We start from the raw sequence: 20,130 nt of genomic DNA on the forward strand, positions 1-20,130 counted from the left end.
AGTTCCCTATGAAAGGGAATGTCTATAGCAGCGGTTCCCAAACTTTTTAGATTGCCGTAGACCCTAAGACATTTAAAATCCTTCTGCATACTCCCGCTCTGCTACTTAGACTGCATTTGCACCTTTTCAATTAAGGGACAATATTTGCCCACTTAATATTTAGGTGCATTTTTTTACCTTTATAAAGGCAAAGTTTACTTACCCCTTTAAAAGTAAGTCATGTTGTCAGTCAAATTTTATTTTATTTCTTAATATTATAGATTAAGTAATAAATGAAACTAAATCAGTAGAAATATGTAATCAACAAAAGCCATCTTTGCACTGCAGTGGTACAAGCTGCATCTAGATGTTTACACAGTTTAATGCTGCTCAAAGATGGCATGAATAAAATTACAATAGCATACTATTATGAAATAATGTTCCATATGAAAAAAATGAAATTGAGAAAGATAAAATGGTAAAAGAAAATTATACTTTTAAATATTAAACTGGTGGAAAGTGACTGTCTTAATGAGTGAGTCATCGAGTCATTCATTCGGTAACTAAGAAAGTGGCTGTATTTATGAATGGGTCATTGAATCATTGACTCTCCCAATTCGTTCAAAGCTGCAGATTTGCTCACTAACAAATCACCAATGTGTGTTGTAGACACACAACAGTTCTGTTGTGGCTTGTGATGCAACTAATATTTTGTTGCAAAATACAGCAAACAATATCGTTAATACTGCGTTTAAAATGTATGTCACTTAATATTATCTTTTTGTTTGTTTAAATGTAGCAGACAATCAATGTTATATTTCCAATTATGAGAATATTAAAGAACATAATACTATGAATACATGGTACTATATATTTTCAACATTGAAAAACAAGAACTCAAGCAGGCTATGTTTCTATATTGAAGTTGTCACGGACTAGGTTGGTGAAAGGAGCGAGGACTCAAGTGCAGAAAACAAATGGGTATTTATTAACAAAAGAAATAAAAACAACACTACAAACAAAAACTCCTCATGGTGGAAAACAGGACAGGCATCAGCAGGAACAGGAAACACAAGGGAACTTGGACAACGAACCAGAACAGTATGACTTCTTTTCAAGTTTAATGGCAGTTGGCAAACCAAACTTAAATGGTGCACTCCCGCCACCTACTGGATTGGAGTGTGGATAATGTTACGGTATTAGTGACCTAAATCCTGTTACTAAAATGAGTGTCTTTTAAGAAATGAAATACTTCTTCATATATTTTAAATTGCTTTGGGCCATTACCTAATAATGCTTGGATAGAAAAAAACTTCCCATTTCAATTTCTCTTAATGCTTGAAATAATTGAAATCTTTCTCTTGCATAAGCCTCACATTTTAATAATACATGTTCTACTGTTTCCATATTTTCCGAACTACATCTGTCCCATTACCCAGTCTGGTGTTTCCCAATCCTGACCATGCTTTGATTTAGTAGACATTGGCCAATACGCATTCTTGAAATTATAACATCCTTCCTCCTATTTCCAACGTTTTTTCTTTCTGAACCAACGCTTCCTTGAATGTTGTATAAATGTCGACCGTTACTTCCACTGTCCCACTCCTGCCATTTCTTCCTAACTTCCTTTGCTATTATACTCAGTCTCACTCAGCACAATTTTAATATCAACTTCTTGAAATGTTATGGCCTGTTTGGCTAAACTATCCACCACTTCATTTCCTGCCACCCCCATATGAGCTGGTATCCAAAGAAAATGAATAATGATTCTTAATTGTCTGCTTCTAAAAAGACTTTGTAATATTTCATAAATTAAGTCCTGTCTAGCTGTAGATATACCACTTGCCATCATTATTTATCTGGATGGCACTATAATATATATGATCTATGTAATCTTGTATCATTACGCTATCCAGGATATTTTCCTTATTATGTTTGTCTTTGTGTAACTGGATATCAATAGAAAGCATTGGAAAGAACCAAGGAGGAATTGCTGGCAGAACCACACAGGTGGCAATATTAACATCCTTAATCATTTCTTCTGCGTCCTCATAAATAAACCGTCCAAAACTCAGTGGTGGACGAAGTACACATACCATGTACTTGAGTTAAAGTAAAGATACTCAAGGTAAAATATTACTCAAGTAAAAGTGCTGCCTTTAAACATTCACTTGAGTAAAAGTACAAAAGTATTTGCCTTCAAATGTACTTAAGTACCCAAGTACTATGATTTTTTTTATGGCTATCATGTCCTATTATAATTTTTGTCACAAGACTCTTGCTTAACTCAGTCTACGTGAAGACTCACTCTTGTAATGTCACTCTTGGCACACCACTCTATTAATAAAATGACATTAATTAGTCATATAAATATAATGACTAATTAATGTCATTTTATTAATGACATTAAAGGAAATTATATAAAGGAAATATATATATATATATGACTAATTAATGTCATTTTATTAATAGATTGGTGTGCCAATATATATATTTGAATTGAAAATATTTTTTGTGCATTTAATTTTGGAGGGAAGGGGACTGTTCCATAAGGTTTAATACATTTCCAGTATTTACTGTATATATTTCTTGAGCGTCTATGGTCATAATTATTAACATCCTAATGTTATGATACAGTCACATAAACCTGCACAACGCCATTAAATACACACACACACATATACATATATATATATATATATATATATATATATATTCTACGTTATGGAAGCAGCCAATTTCCCTCCAAAATTAAACACAAAAACGTATTGTGTTTCTGCTACTCCCCAGAAAAAAAAATGCTATTATATGAAGTAATTTAAGTGTCAACGTAAAACGCAATGTACATTATGCGTCAATATCGACCGATATTTGCTGCTGCTCTCTGCCCCGCTTAATATCAGTGGAAACGCGATTTGTTTGGAACTATTGAGAGCTACACAAATCATGTCACTGCGTGGCGGCGAGATCACTGTGTCGCAACCGTATGGTCGCAATCTGGTTCGCGCTTAGTAGAACAATTGATTTTGAAAATGTAGTAAAGTAAAAAGTAAGATATTTGACTTTGAAATGTAGTGGAGTTAAAGTAAAAGTCTTCCCAAATTTAAATACTTCAGTAAAGTACAGATACGCAAAAAAACTACTTAAGTACAGTAACGAATTACATTTACTTTGTTACTGTCCACCACTGCCAAAGCTTGATAGTTTTTTTTATAGTTATATTCCCAACAGTCACTTAAAAAAAAAATTACTGGATGATTTCCAGCACAGGACTGCAAACACAGGGAGACTAAATAGGGAGCAAACAAAAGAGGGTACAGAACAAAGCAGGTGGGGAAGATTAATCAATTATCAGGTAACGAGATGGGAGGGGCTAGACAATTGACAGGAGAGCACAAGGAATACAATACAACCCATGTTCTCTAGGGCTGGGCGATATGACGATATTATCGTACATCGACGATGTATCGCAATGTCGATTATAACAGTCGTTTCTAGACGATAATCGTCGATATAAGAAAATTACATAGCCTATATTTCACATAGCGCTATAGTTAACTTATACACATATTTATTCACATGCAATAATATGAATTAAATATTTTTAATAGGCTAGTTAGGATTTGGAATAGAAAATAGATTCTTCTTGATAGAATTCTTTAAGCGCACGACGAAAGAACACTTCTGCATGCACAATGTTTTCTGAGCTGCGCACGCAAACAACGAGCCTCTCACATAGCCTCACATGCACGGACATACACACAGAATTATATCTCACAATTATCCTTAGTTAATTTATAGAATTGAATAAACATGAAGAAACATCAGAAGAATTGATGTTTCAACCACAAAAAGACGTCAGTACACACCTTTTTTCAAGTTCAAATTTCCACAGTAAACCAGGGGTCGGCAACTGGCGGCCCGCGGGCCAAAACTGGCCCGCCAGCAATATTTTCTGGCCCGCCGGATTATTTTGGAAGTCCGTTTTTTTTTTTTTTTTTACTATAACGGTTTACAAATAGGCCCCGTGAATCAGTGATGCGCGGGATGATCCAAAATGAGCGACCAGTGCCTGCGGTCACCCGCGGTTACGAGTCATCCAAAAATATTTTTAATGATATTCGGGTCGCGGTCGGTCGGGTCGTTTGAAATAATGCCAATTAAACCATTGTAATTTATATAGTACTAGACATAATGTTCTATGAAATACATAGGTCTACACTTTATTGGCTGAGTAACTGCGCGAGGATGATGCACGAGCTCAGTCTGCAGAGATGACAGCGGGAAATCCTTATTTACCTGAATGTTGAGCGCGTTATTAACTTTTGAATAAGAGCTGAAGCGGGACAAAATTCCCGATTTCCCAAAACGTTGAACTGAGCAATGCCATTGTGCCATTTTAATAGGCTACTTTTAAACGCATATAGCTCAGTAATGCGAGTTTTATGTATTTGCTGAGAGGGCGCGGGGTTTTTGTTGGGAAATTCGGAGGAGAGACACACACTTCGATTAGACTGGATACACACATGCAGCATCTTAATTGTTAAGAAAATGAAACGAAATAAATGAATAAATCAAGCCTTTATTACAAAACACAGCATTCAGAAAAATGCGCACCCCTAGTTCCTACGTCTATGGCCCAATTTGCGGGCCAGGAAGCGGGTCGGGTACAATATTTTCTTTCTTTTGTTTGCGGTCCGAGTTGCGGGCGGGTTGAAAACGTTGGTCGGGTGCGGGTTGTTTATACATCACTGCCGCCGTGTATCATTCGTTCAATCGTTTCCCCCCCCCCAAATTAAAACCAAAAATAAAAAAATGAAAAACGACTTGTTTTTGAGATTTGAGATTCTGAAAACGAGATCTAAATTTTTAAAGCAGGTGAACACTTTTAAGCTTTTACTTTTAAGTATTTTAAGCGGTTGCTGAATTGAACCTTGTGGGAGCGGGATGGAAAAAAACAGTCCTGCGCAGACCTCTTGTGTCCCGAATAAATAATAATTTAAAAAAAGGAATAAAGTTCAAAAGTTGTACAGTTCATTGGTAATACAATGCTAAATCAGATATATGTACAATAACATGTCCAACAATCGATTTAAATAGTACATGGGGTTTAATTTATCATTAATAAGATGTATCCGCGGCATTATCTCATGTGCTTAAATGGTCCAGTGGTAGAACTTTCGTCAAGTGTGTAAAAGATTCTGGGTTCTAATCTGCATTCATATAGTTTTTTTTTTCCGTTTTTTTTTCTTCATCAAAACCGATTATGCTCATCAGTGGTTGTATATAAGTAGTAGGGACACGTTTGTGTGCATTATATTTTGAGATTTCACCATAACGAATAGGCCTATTCCATGTAGCTGGCCCGCCATCTACTGGATAAAAAAAATATTGGCCCGCGGCCAAAGTTACTTGCCGACCCCTGCAGTAGATTGTCTTCGGTTGAGAAAGAAAAATACTCGCTGCCACCATTAATGATGATCAAAAAACAATATTATATAAACAATATAAACTTAATATTTTATATGCCCGTTTTTCGGTGCTGACTGCTCTAACGGCATCATGAGTCTGTGTAGCTGCGACCTTGAGATGCGTTCCCGGACATACTTTATCCTTACTTTCGTAATTTTGTTTAAAAAAAATCTGGATTTCTTGATCTTTAAATTATTTTTATTTTATTCATATGCTATTCATTTTATACAATTTTGTTCTGCAGACGAAAAAAATTAACTATCCTGTTAATTCAGAAAAGCAGAGATATATCCAATTAAAACAAAATAATATAATCAAGTAGCCTAGGCCTATTTTATTTTGGTTTGTAGGCTAATAAAGTTAATCAGAAAAACAAATAGTAGAAGTAGGCTAACTTTACCCGTTTCTAATTATTAATTTAAATATTGCACATAGCCTAATAAATAGGCCTAATCAAAAAGCACAAACATGACCATTGTAATTAAAATTAAAATTACGTTATATTCCAAACGGATGTAGAACTTTCGTTGACTTAAATTAGGGATACACCGAATCCAGATTTTTGCCTATTTAAGATTTCTCTTCGCGAAACGAAATCCGTTTCAAACACAGATGCGATAAGAATTTGCATTAAAAATTCGCAACTGCAAAAAATGCCTTTCTTACTTAGTATTTTAGTCTTGTTTCCAGTCCAAATATCTAAAAATTCTTAAATCAAAATGCATTTACTAGATGAGTAAAATTACTTAAGATATTAAGTCTTGTTTTCTGGGGAAATATATCAAAATTAAGTTAGTTTTTGCTTAAAAAAGAAGCGCAATTATCTGCCAATGGGGTAAGAAAAATCATCTTAATTCAAACAGAAACAAGATTATTTTTCTGACCCCATTGGCAGATAATTTAGCTTGTTAAAAGCGCGCATATCACACCTGCCAGTACAAGTTCAAGCATGACCCAGCCCGCCTCGCAGCTGAGATACTTGATGGAAGATCACAGGGGCGTTGTCCAATATCAGTCGATGTTATAAGTGATACCTTCCAAGCGAAGTGGGGGGTTCCCCACTTTTTCTGCTCATGAGTTCCATTTTCACTTTCTCACAGCGTTCGTCATTCGAACGGTCCACTACTGTAACAAGTGGAAATAAGGTGTGGCCCCTTTAAGAGCTGCGCGCGCCCTGTTGAACTGTCGGCAGTCTATATTGTATGTGCCTCGATGCCCCATGTATGCGGGTTATTTCAGTTTGATGCTCATTTTTATCTTAGGTTTTATTAAGTAACGCTGTGAATGGTAGAAAGTGTGACAGACATTTACACGAGTTGGATTGGGGAATAAAGTGCGAGTTGTAAGATGCCAATCGCCTCCATGAGTCTGTCTGGCCTCTGCAATAACTTTACGAAGAACTAAAGAAAAATAATCTTAACTCAAACAGAAACAAGATAATTTTTTCTGACCCCATTGGCAGATAATTTTGCTTGTTGAAAGCGCGCATATCACACCTGTCAGTACAAGTTCAAGCATGACCCAGCCCACCTCGCAGCTGAGATACTTGATGGAAGATCACAGGGGCGTTGTCCAATATCAGTCGATGTTATAAGTGATACCTTCCAAGCGAAGTGGGGGGTTCCCCCCTCCTTCCGGGGGTTGGGTCGCTTCAGGGCCGAGGTGAGTGCTGACAACACTCACCTCATGGGGCCACTCTCCTAAGGCGAGATCCAAGCTAGCCTCAAACAGGCGTCGAACAACTCCACACCTGGCCCAGATGGGATTGGAAAATGGGATATTCTCAAGTGGGACCCTAGGTGCGAGACTCTCACTCGTCTATTCAACATGTGGTGGTTCGCGGGAGTTGTGCCTACCCGCCTGAAGAAAAGTCGAACAGTGCTAATACCGAAGACTTCTGACCCTGGAGCAGTGATGGAGGTCGGCAACTGGAGGCTGATCACCATCGGGTCGATGATCTTACGACTCTTCACTAGGGTGATAACGAAACGAATGACGGAAACGTGCCCGATTCAACCTAGACAGAGGGGGTTTCATCCTACCCCTGGGTGCGCGGAGAACATTGAGGCACTGCGAGGCCTCATCCGGCACTGCAAAGAAGAGCGCAGCCCTCTCGCAGTAGCATTCATTGACTTTGCACAGGCGTTCGACTCCGTCTCCCATGAGCACATCCTGTCAGCTCTTGGGCAGATCAAAGTGGACCCCCACGTGGTAGGTCTGATCCAGCAGATTTACACGAATAGTACGACAAGTGTCGAGGTCGGGGGTAGAAATACTACCGATATTGAATTGAGGGTTGGTGTCAAGCAAGGAGATCCATTGTCTCCCTTGCTTTTCAACCTTGCCATGGATCCACTTATCCATGGCCTTGAACGCTACGGTAAGGGGTACATCGTCGATGGAGGGAGGTCAGTAGTGTGTCTTGCTTTTGCTGACGACCTGGTTTTGATTGGAGGATCTTGGAGGGACATGGCTCACAACCTGAGCCTGCTGGATGCATTTTGTCAGAGTACAGGCCTTAAAGTGCAACCTACCAAGTGCAAGAGCTTTTACGTAAAGCCATGCAGTGATGCCTTCTCGGTCAATGACTGCGCCCCATGGGTTCTGGGGGGCAAGGTCCTGCAACAAACTTCCATTACGGATACGGTGAAGTACTTGGGGATCAGAATCAACCCTTGGGTGGGGGTTGTTGAGCCTGACATGGTGCACACTCTGGACAAGTGGGTTAAGAACATCGGGGAGTCCCTCCTTAAACCCTCCCAGAGGGTGCTCCTCCTTAACCAGTTTGCGTTGCCGAGGTTATTCTATCAGGCCGACCTTGGGGAGGTTGGTGACGTTGTACTCCGAGCCGCGGATGGGAAGATCAGGGGGGCGGTCAAGAAGTGGCTGCATCTGGCACCGTCCACCTGTGATGGGCTATTGTATGCAAAGAACTGGGATGGTGGCCTGGGGATTTGCAAGCTCGCTCGACACATCCCATCCATGCAAGCAAGGAGGCTGTACCGCCTTTCTTGCTCTTCGGATCCGGTTATGAGGGAGTTGATGCGGACCACTCATATTCAATCAAAGTTCAAAAGGGCGTGGATGAGGGCCGGTGGCACTGAGGCGAACCTCCTATCGGCTGATGGGGAGGACTTGAACGATAGAGGAGACGCCACTGACCTGTTGACCCACAAGTGCGTTTCTCCTTTGGATTGGAGACATGATGAATTCCTGAGGTGGATGGGGCTGCCTACCCAGGGTGTGGGGATATCTGGCTTCAGGGGCTCGACTGTAAGCAACGCGTGGCTGAGGAAGTCCGTCTGAAAAACAGTACATTGCGGCTCTCCAGCTGCGTGCCGGAGTGTACCCCACCCGAGAGTTCCGATGTAGGGGCAGGAGTAAGGCTGAGGCAACCTGCAGGAAATGTTCACACAGGTTGGAATAATGTTCGCACATATTGGGGCAATGCCCGGCCGTGAGTGCGGTCAGGATTGCCAGGCACCACAAGTTGTGCCGTCTCCTCGGGGCTGAGGCAGAGTCCCTCGGATGGGAGGCACGCTGGGAATGGGAGTTCAGGTGCAGGTATGGGGTAGTGAGACGACTTGACCTGGTGCTCATCCGTGGGGACCTCGCCTTGGTCATTGACGTAACAGTCCACTTTGAGGTTGCTCCTGACACCCTCGCGGTGGCAGGGCGAGAGAAAGTGGACTATTGAGTCCAATAAGAATCGAATTGCAATGAAATTGGGCGTGAAGCAGGTCCAGGTCTTCGGGTTCCCCACGGGTGCTAGGGGCCTATGGCATGTTGGCAACGACAAGGTACTGGAAGCCATAGGCATGGGGAAGGGGAGGATGAAATCCTTCGCGAAGCTGATGAGTCGGAGATGCCTCCTCTACTCGTTGGACATTCTAGGAAGATTCACCTCCACCCGAGAGACATAGACAGGGAGGAAAAGGACCCCCGTTGTGCATGTCTACCTTGATGTGTACAGGCCGGTATCGAGTACTGCAAGGACCTGGTCCCGTGAAGGGCTAACAGTGTCTGCATGGCTTGAGCTGGTTTTGCCACATGGTAGCACACAGAATAACGGGGCGGTTTGGGACCGGTGGACTTGGGTGGGGTTCCGCGAGACTGAGGGATGGATGTTGCGGGTCCGTCTTTTGGCCTTGGGGGACCTGGCACGGTTTACGGGGACCATTTAAAGTGGAAAAAGCTCCCTGTTGTCTGGCCCACCTTTATGTGTGTCGACTTGGTGGGGTGTGGGGTGTCGCGTGACCCTGGTCCCGTGAAGGGATTACAGGGGCTGCATAGCTTGGCTCGACCGCATGGTGTGGTGTAAGGGCAATAGGTCTGGTTGCCTGGAGAGTTGAGGTGATAGTCCTTGTGAAGGTGATGGGTTTGAGGAGCCCATTGGATGTCCGGGGGGTATTACCTCGACTCTGAGCATTGGAAGTGAGGACAAGGATGGAGGATGTCTGTGTTGATAGACCTGGAGCGCACAAGGGGGGAAGCCGTGGGGGTGCCAAGTAGTAGAACCAGCAGACAGTCTCTGAGTGGCTCAGACTCAGCCCAGCGATGATGTTGATCAGACAATGCTAGGAGAAATCACGACAACAAGTACAGGTGTGCACACATTGCACAATGTTATAGGTACAACAGAGGATTTAATGCAGTAAATAGGCTAAATAAAATGCAGATGTTCATTAGTGAAATATGATAGGGAAATGTAATGATTGCAACATATGGAGAATGAGACATTACTGGAAAGATATACTGTCTTAGTGTAACATAAGTGTGGATTATTCATATGCAACTAATTTATATATATATATATATATATATATATATATATATATATATATATATATATATATATAATTATTTATGCAATTGTGTTGCATTTAACCATGTAGTGGTAATACTAATAATATTTGTTTTTATTTTACGTCATCTTAACCAGACATAGGGAAAGATGCCTTGTCAGTCAGTGCAAGGGAGAGTGAAGCCTCAGGGTCCAGGATAGAAACAGAAACAGATAAGGAGAGGGATGTGGAGAGTACAGAGGCTGGACCAGCTGAGAAGGAGACTGAAAGTGTAGAAGTTGAAACAACTGAGGTGGAGATTCAAAGTAGAGAGGCCCCTGGACCAGCTGAGAAACAGATTCAAATCATGAATTATTTTGACCGTCCCAAGTCTAAAGATCTGTCTTTATTTTTTCAATATCACCCCCAACAAACCCCAAAAAGAACCTTGCCTTATATTTTTAATAGTAAAGATGGGATCAACCGCAGGTGGTTGACTTACTGTGAAGAAAGCCATGCTCTCTTCTGCACAGTTTGTTTGGCATTTTCAAAGCCTTCTGCTTTTGAAGGCGCTTTTGTTAGAGGAGGCTTGCAATCCTGGAAGCATGTACATCAAAGGATTGAAGAGCATGAAAGAAGTCGTATCCATCAAGACTGTGCAGAGGCTTACTTCTTGAGGGCACATAAGGGGGACATTGAGAGTCGATTAAGAGGAAACCAGCTCTCCCTCCATCAAGAGCAAGTGAGAAGAAAACGGCAGGTGATGGATCGTGTGGTCAATGTTGTCAAGGTAATCGGAAAACAGGGTCTAAGCTACCGGGGCTCCGAATTTGAAGCTGCCTACACTTTAGAAGACCGAAATGTAGGCCACGGTAACTTCCTTGAAATGATAATCCTCCTGAGTATGTATGACCCCTGCCTGCAACAACATTTGACTGAATGTATCGAAAAAAGTAAAAAACAGCATGAAGCTGGGGCAAGAGGCAGAGGTTCATTGGTCACTCTGCTTTCAAAAGATACAATCAACACGGTTGTCAAAGTCATCAGTGGACTGATAAGGGAGAAAATTGCGACTGAGGTCAGAGAAGCTAAAATGTTTTCTGTCCAGATTGACACCACTCAAGACATCACATCCAAAGACCAATGCTCTGTGATTCTCAGGTATGTCACAGATGTGGTCCATGAGAAGTTGGTCGCTCTGGTTGATTGTGAGGCTTCTACTGGGCAGTATTTTCTCGATCTCCTGAAAGAAACACTCACAAGACTTAATCTTGATGTGTCATGTTGTGTAGGGAGCACTACAGATGGGGCAGCCAATATGCAGGGCAGTTACAAAGGCTTCTCTACCTTTCTATCAGAGGAAGCCCCTAAACAAATCCATGTCTGGTGCTATGCACATGTCCTAAACCTAGTTTTAGCAGACACAACAGGCAGTGTAATTCAGAGTGCATCGCTTTTCACTCTCCTTAACGACATTGCTGTTTTTATAAGGGAATCTTACAAACGGATGAAGAAGTGGGAAGAAACCAGCACAGACAAGCGACACAGAATTCTCTCTCCAATAGGACAGACAAGGTGGTGGGCAAAAGATGCTGCTCTCACAAAGGTGTTCGGGTCTTTTGGAAGGCCTGACAATGCCATGTATGTAGATCTAGTCTTGACTTTAACAGCAATTCAACTAGAGGGAAGCATGAAGCCTACTGCTAGAGCCAAGGCCAAAGGATACATTGAGGGTCTCCTAAAATTTGAGACAATTCTCACAGCTCAAATCTTCCTATGGATTTTTGAGCACACCTCACCCCTGTCCAAATACCTCCAGACAAGTGGAATGGATCTCCTGACCGCACACCGCCTCGTAGTGGGAACAGAGGATGGGCTGAAGAAGTGTGTACGAGACTTTAGTTGCATAAAAGAAGCTGCAGGCAAGTTTGTGGTGTGGGCTAATGGTGAGCTGCTGGAGAAGGAGGACTGTGAGATAGAGGTAGAGGTAGCACTACCTGAAAAACGTTTTAAGAAAAAGAAGATCATGCCAGGAGAGCTGGCAGAAGATGAGCCCTTAGCAGCTGAGAAGGACTTTGAGGTGACCATACACAATGTCATTATGGACACGGTCACTCAAAGTATCCATGAGCGCTTTGCTATAAGTGGCAAGCTTTGCTCAGATTTTGCCTGCCTTGATCCAAAAAACTTTCCTGAGGTAAGAGATAAAGGACTTCCAGGATCAGCAATGCAAAACCTCAGCAGTTGCTTAATTAAATTTGATGCCAGAGCCACTACTGAAACCTTACAGACTGAGCTGGCAAGCCTAGCCACGCAGTGGGAAAGACTAAAGTTGTCCCCTGTTACGTTCCACGTGGGTTTTGTTTTCATTCAGTCTAGAGACTAGCGACACGCTAGTATGATTTGCACGTGTGAATGATTGATGCTCATTATCTTCTCTCTGTGTTTTAGTCTTCACTCTGCTGTGATTGGCCTAGCAGTACGTCACTCATCATTCCATCATTAGGGGCGGCGTCTGGGAACCAATCAGGACGTAGATGCGATGACTTCAAAAGAACGACCTGTTCATTCATGCTCGCTCTCTCTCGCAGCGCGTTAAGCGCTCTGTTCCCCGTCACTATTCTGATCACGATTAGCTCGTTTTTAAATTGAGAACTATGTAAGATCCTGTTTGATCTCCTCGTGAGAGATGTATGTGTCGCTCTGTTCATCTGTTCCTTGGAACTTGTCCAGTATACTTTGAGGTCGCGAAAGTTAGAACTGTGTGTTCACGTTTAACGCTACGAGGTTGCCTACAAGCTGCTCTTTTGGTAAGAGAATGTCAGGTTAGTATGCCGCGGTATACATAACGCCCGTAGTGTTAATTTGTTTATACACACTAGGTTAGGAGTGAGCGCCACTCCCTGTATGTTTTGTTATTTAGCTAGTTATTTAGGTGCCCGCATGCACTGAAGATCTCGGTTTTCTTTTCACATCTTTCTTTGGTTAGGGTTAGGATTAGCGTAAGGATTGTTTTGTTATACTCATTTCTTTTCTTTGGCGCCACTTTATGTTCTCTTACCAATTATTTGTTTCTATTGTTTTATCTCAGAGATTGTACATAGCGCACGGTATGTCACATTAATGAGCTGGATTTAGTGGCTTCGGCTTTTTGTAATAAATTCCAGTTTTACTTCTCATCAAATCGAGTGTGTCATGTGATTATTCCACCCTACTCAGACAGCAGCAGTAGTTTCAAAATAAGTGTTACGAAATACCTTCTAGACATTTAAAAGTTCGTAACATCAGGGAAGGTCAAGGTGAAATGCGACAGCTCAGGGAAGGTCAAGGTGAAATGCGACAGCTCAGGGAAGGTCAAGGTGAAATGCGACAGCTCAGGGAAAGTCAAGGTGAAATGCGACAGCTCAGGGAAGGTCAAGGTGAAATGCATCAGCTCAGGGAAGGTCAAGGTGAAATGCGACAGCTCAGGGAAGGTCAAGGTGAAATGCGACAGCTCAGGGAAGGTCCCGTGTGGCCGGGAAAAGGTAAATAGAAGTGTGCAGGTGGGAGGAGCGTCGTGTGTGTGTGAAGAGTGATGATCGGAGTTGCTCACAAATGAAGAAGAAATGGTTCGTAACGCAACTATGGAGAATATAGAAGATTTTGAACACATGGAAAAGGCTTTTGAGTTTGATGGTCATCCTTATTTATTCAAACCCGAGTATACAGACGAAGAACTAGCCTCACACTCTTCACACACACAACGCTCCTCCACCTGCACACTGCTATTTACCTTTTTCCGGCTACAACGGGAGTTCCCACGGGACTTCAGCGCGAGACTACAGCTAGCCGTCTAAAACACTATTTAGGTGAATTTAAACAATGGCTAAGTTGCTAAACGCATCTTGTTGTCATGTAAGGACCCTGTTCATGTTGGACAGACATTTTAATTGCATTTTGTGTCTATTAGAGGCACAAAAACACTCTTTATGAATATGCCCCCATAACTGCCGTTTTAGCTGAGTGGAGCTCTGGGCATTAGCGGTAGTTCTCCTTTAATTCCTAATTTTAGACAAATAACAAATATAGAATAGTTTAAATACAAGTTTAAAAACAGTGCTACATATTATTAGGAAATTAAACAGATCATCATTAAATCAGGCGATAGGTAGGCCTACCGCCAAAAAAGAAAGAAAGAGAAACAACGGACCTTATGAAAAACAAATAGACACCGTGCTATAACATCAACATGCATTCAAAATTACAATCACCAAATTGTCTTCTGTTCAGATCAGTTGTAGCCTATTTAAGATTTCGAAATCCGTTTCAAACACAGAGAATAAGAATTTAAAAATTTGAGAAGCATCAAAAATGTGCAACTGCAAAAAATGCCTTTCTTACTTAGTATTTTGGTCTTGTTTCCAGTCCAAATATCAAAAAATTCTTAAATCAAAATGCATAGATTAGTAAAATTACATTTTACATTTTTTTTTTTTTAGCAAAAACTCACTTCATTTTGATTTATTTCCCCAGAAAACAAGACTTAAAGGGTAAGTTCGGTATTTTACACTTAAAGCCCTGTTTACAGATCGTATCTGATGAAATAGAACGGTTAAGATTAAAATTTGGACACATGCTCCTGTCCCGAGAATTTTAGGTTTAGTTCGCTTCCCCCCCACACCCCCACAATGGTTGTCTATGTGCACTGGAAGATTCCTTCCTAAAACACATTAAACTTTCGTTTACAAAGACGTGAAACTCACCGAGTGGTCAGGGGTGTTCACTGGTATGTGCACTCAAAAATCGCTGAAAAAGATGCATTCCAACAGGTTTTATCGTAGTTTTTGTCCAACTCCATTAAGTTGTATTGGATTCGCTGTGTGAGGTAACGTTACGGTAATACTCCGCCGCGGGAAACGGAAATCGGGTTGTTTGTATGCTTTTTGTAGTCTTATGCAGTCGCGGACGCGGTATCGTAGGCTAAGCTATCTCAACATTTTTACAAGATCGAAGCTATCTGTGTCAATTTAGAAATGGATTCCGAGACATTTATATGGGAGGATGACGGTTTTGAGATCGATTTTGATGGACAGGGTTATAGGTTTGAGCCTGAATATTCAGAGGAGGCATTTCTGCAAAGAAAGGCAGAGTTTGAACTGCAGTTGACAACGGAGTCCAGTGTTACGCCTGTTGCCGAAGCTGCTGCTGTCTCAAGGCTTACAGGCACTTGGTGGTGTTCCTTTTGCCACGAATCTTCCCGCAATTCGGAACTGCACAAATTTGCCACATTATTAGCTGTCTGTTTGTAATGCTTTCAATGAAGACAGCGATCTTCTGCTTCTTCTGTGTATATGCCCGTGGTTTGCTTGCAATTGGCAAAGGTGCATTATCGCCACCAACTGGGCTGGGCTCTATTATTCAAGCTCTCAACGGAAGAATCACGGGTGTGACGCGTTTGGCAAAATAGGTCCACAAAAGCTAAATAAACCTAAATTTCTCAGGACAGCAGCATGTGTCCAAATTTTTATCTTAACCGTTCTATTTCATCAGATACGATCTGTAAACAGGGCTTTAAGTGTAAAATACCGAACTTGTCCTTTAATATCTTATGTAATTTTACTCATCTAGTAAATGCATCTTGATTTAAGAATTTTTAGATATTTGGACTGGAAACAAGACTAAAATACTAAGTAAGAAAGGCATTTTTTGCAGTTTATAAACAGTCTGGAAATTATTGGCGTTGTCTCTGGCGGGGCGTTTTGGGAATGTCAGAATGTCACCAACCAGAATATAACCCAGACAGAAGTGACAGAACCCTGACATTACCCCCCCTCAAATGAGGGACACCAAAACAAAACAGGAACATGACATACAAACCGAACACAACAACGGACAGATAGACAGATCAAAACACAAAGACAATGAGGGGAGGGAGGGAAGAGAGCCGAGACTGAACCAGTCTAAACGTGCATATTATATAGTCCTTTGCGGAGACCTCAAAAGATGAGGTAATTTGATTGGGTGCAGGGCTTGAATTTCGGTGCGGGAATGCAGGGATTGCGCATAATTTAACCTGTTAGCCTTCAGCGCCACTTTTGAAAAATCCCCAGAAATTGCATACCCAACCTAAAAAAGATTCAATTCATTGACCCTTCGTCCTAAAAGCTCAAGTATGGTCTCATTTGAAAGCTGACACCTGGCACTTTATTGGAAATGTAGAATGAATTATTGTCATAATGAAAAAAAAATTATGAATAGCTTCAAAGTTGTGTAAGTTATTAGAAATTTATTTTTATGAAACATCTTCATGAAAATTAAATTGAAGTTGGCCCGTCAGCACTCTAGAAATGCACTCCAGCTAAAGACACATGTCTGACCATGTTATATTTAAAATTTGAAGGTGATAAGTCTAAAACTCTGTATTTTGTTAAATGTTTTTCAAGATCATCTCAAATGACTTTATTTTGAATTGACTCTAAAATGCAAACTTGTGTTTATTGTCATCTATTAGCATCTATTCAGTCTATTGTCTCTATTGTTTTGTGGTGCAAACGAGCCCCATTCAGTGTCACTCTCTCCTGCACACATTTACACCTTTCCAGCCGGCTTATGGCCATAAATATTATTTTCCTTTGTCTCCATTATAATCGCTAACGACTGGCTAATCACGGTGTTTCACCCCCTAATTTCTTTCATAATCTTCACTTCACATTTGAAACTGTATCAAATGCCTTTCTCAAATAAAGAAATATTTCAGTAAGCATTCCGATTTAGAAAAAAAATCATAAAAAATAACAGCTAGATGGCAGGTGCAACTAGAGAGCTAGCTAGCATGTTAGCTTAGCACACCATCAATACACGACAATTTATGAGATTAAAACCCTGTTTTATGCTCCAAACTTACTTTATAGCGCAAGTCGAGTGTTTTAAATAATCTTCTATGAGCTTATTTGGCTTCAGAAAAGAAAATCAGACAGAAAATAAATGAGTTTATGGTATTCTGCATGTTTGTAAAGTCTATATCGATTAGCATTGCATTATACATATAATCTATTATTATAAAAATACCTGACATGGCTCGAAGAACACAGGTAAATCAAATATCATTGCAATCATGTTTATTGTCTTCAAAACATCTTTATCTGCATGTTATAGCGATCTCTGAAAGCTAACGTTAGCTGTGTTTATGTCAGTGACGTCCTGGAAGGTCACAGGTTATTGTTCTTCTTCGTGAGCTCCCATATTTGGAAAAAACTGTGCATAGAGCGCCCTCATTCTGCTGTATGGATTGAAAACACAGTACATCAGAGTATCCAGCGCTCTTTATGTATACATCGACGCATTTGGATATAAATTCAATAAATATTATTCCTGTCTATAGAAATATGATGTAAACCTATGATAATATATCAATATTTCTCCAAATCTGCACATTTTTGAGCCAAAAGCCCTGAGGAACGTTGTTTTGTCACGCGTTCTCAAGACAACAGCACCGGAGTTTTTTTCTGAATGGAGCAGCTGACGCTCATAATTCATATTAAAGGTATCGACTCATTTTTTCATTACATAAATCCTGACACAAATTAAGACATAACTGTCACTATAAGTTTCTCAGAATACAATAGTGGTCAAATACTGAAACGTGAGACTTATATATTTTTAATGATGTATAGTTTGTCAAGGTAATAACATTAAATCTGATAGTAACTTTGAACTATTTAAAAAAAAAAACGCTTCAGAGCGTCCTCGCTCTGGTGAAGGCTAACAGGTTAAACCATTCCTGCAAGGTTAGCTTTTATAGTGCGAGAAATTCCCGCACAAATTTTGCTTCATCTCAGAGCAAATGATGACAAAATCAATTCACAGATGCGAGAAAAAAGATGTCAAACTGTCTTTTATTTTCAAATTTAATTCCTCAATCAGCGCTGGACCGGCATCCTCTGTCTTCCGCTGAGTCCTGGCTGTAGACAGATCATATGTGTCACGCTGTCAGTGCAGTGGTCTGCGTTGCGCTGATCTTATTCACACTATCGAGTGTAGGTGCAGCATTGTAACATTTTGAGTCATAATGAGCTGTTTGTGAATAAATGATCCGCTTCCAAATTATGTCATTTTAATCACGAAATTGAAACATTAAAAACCATTTTGCTCTGGTGTGCGAGTGATAGAGCGCGGCAGCAACGAACCAACTGATCAGCTTACAGCGGAGCGTAACAACATTGAATGCTCGGCCGAACAGCTGATCATAGCTGCCTTATTATTTTTCATCTCCATAAATATATCTAGTAGTAAAGCTAATGCAAGGGCTAGAAATCAATTATTCTTTTGCTGATACTTCCTTGTCATCATGGAGAGCGCAGTTCATGATTGCATAGCAATGACAGACGCCACGGGAGAGGAAGCGCTTGTGGAAAGGAGACAGCGGCGCGCCCGCGCTTTCCCCTTGTTTTTACACATCTAGAGCGACGTTGTTGATTGTTTGAGCATGTGACTGTGCGTTTCTCCTTGTTATGGCAGCATATTTCCCGCGAGCACAAACACGGCCACATACAATTAATTGTTCGGTTAGCGTAGTTTAAATATGGACCGCTGGCTGAACACTGTCTATGGCTGAAGCGGAACGATTTATTTTCAGGTCATATCGCCCAGCCCTAGTTCCTCCATATAGAGGAATTACAATTAAACAGATTGAAAAAAAAGCTTTGAATCTCCTCTCATTCTTTGTTCAGGCTGCCTCACAGCACCTTGATGTTACATATTCAGTATGCGTTTTATTATTGTGTAGAATTTCCCCCCCAAAACTTACTAACCACACATAATTTTTTTCTATAAAATACAAACATGTAACTTCCATTTTGCTCACATATTATTGTAGCAGACTTTGTGCTGAATACAGCATAATTATGAGTTGGCCAAAGGTATGTTGTAAGTAGCTGAGATAAGCACAAATGTCAGGGCATGTCAAAACATCTCAAGGGCCCCAAAAACCCCTCAGACCCCAGAGGATTAATGTCAGGTCTGTAGTTTGACGGCTGGTGATCAGAACACCAGAGGCGGCTGTATAAACAGGGCCATGAGTGCAGGTTTGATCAGGGGAGCAGCGGTGTGTAATCATATCTTCTGGGAATCTAGAATATCCAAGAATAACTTTCTAAAGGAAAAAAAATCTGTTTTGTTTGAGTTGAGTAAAAAAAAAAATCAATACAAATTTGCCTTACTTAAATCTGGTAAATTCATACATTCTAATACAAAATAAATGTAAAATTGGGAATTAAAATGAGCTGAAACTTAAAGTTCTCATGTTTAAAATATGACACTTATTAAACTTATCACTAACACTTGATGCTGACTGCTATAATGGAACAAAGAAAAGAACAGGCGAGTCCGGTTCCTCAAACATGTTCGAGGTCTTTAAGGGTTAAAGAATTGGTTCACTTTCAAATAAATATGTCCTGATAATTTACTCACCCCGTGTCATCCAAGATGTCCATTTCTTTCTTTCCAGGATTTTTCTCCATATAATGGACTTCAATGGCAACCAACGGTTTGAAGGTCCAGATGTGAGTCTCAATCATAGGTCTCAGTGCAGCTTCAAAGGCTTGACACGATCCCAGTCAAGAAATAAGGGTCTTATCTAGCGAAACGATGGGTCATTTTCTAAAAAACAACAAAATGATATACTTATTAACCACAAATGCCCGTTTTGTACCATCTCTGAGATGCGCCACGCATTACGTGATCAAGTTGGAAAGGCCACGCGTGACATAGTTGGAAGTACTGACCCAGTGTTTACAAGTTTGGAGTAGAAGGACCGTTCAAAGATATTGTATGTTAAATGACACATGTTTATATTTGAGTCAGTTTATTGTTTTAAATGGTCATTATGTGTGTATATCCTGGATGTTTAACGATGTGA

The 20,130-nt window shown here is 40.7% G+C and overlaps 1 protein-coding gene and 1 long non-coding RNA gene across 2 annotated transcripts in view; both read right to left on the reverse strand.

Moving 5' to 3' along the window:
* LOC306997308 overlaps positions 1 to 20,130 on the reverse strand; it is a 413,102-nt gene that overhangs the window by 118,411 nt on the left and 274,561 nt on the right. The window lies entirely within an intron of this gene.
* Positions 1 to 20,130, reverse strand: part of igsf10 (immunoglobulin superfamily, member 10) — a 48,613-nt gene that overhangs the window by 25,098 nt on the left and 3,385 nt on the right. The gene's annotated exons all lie outside the window — the stretch shown is intronic.

The sequence above is a fragment of the Phoxinus phoxinus genome, assembly GCF_949152265.1.
Source record: "Phoxinus phoxinus genome assembly, chromosome: 4".
NCBI lineage: Eukaryota > Metazoa > Chordata > Actinopteri > Cypriniformes > Leuciscidae > Phoxinus > Phoxinus phoxinus.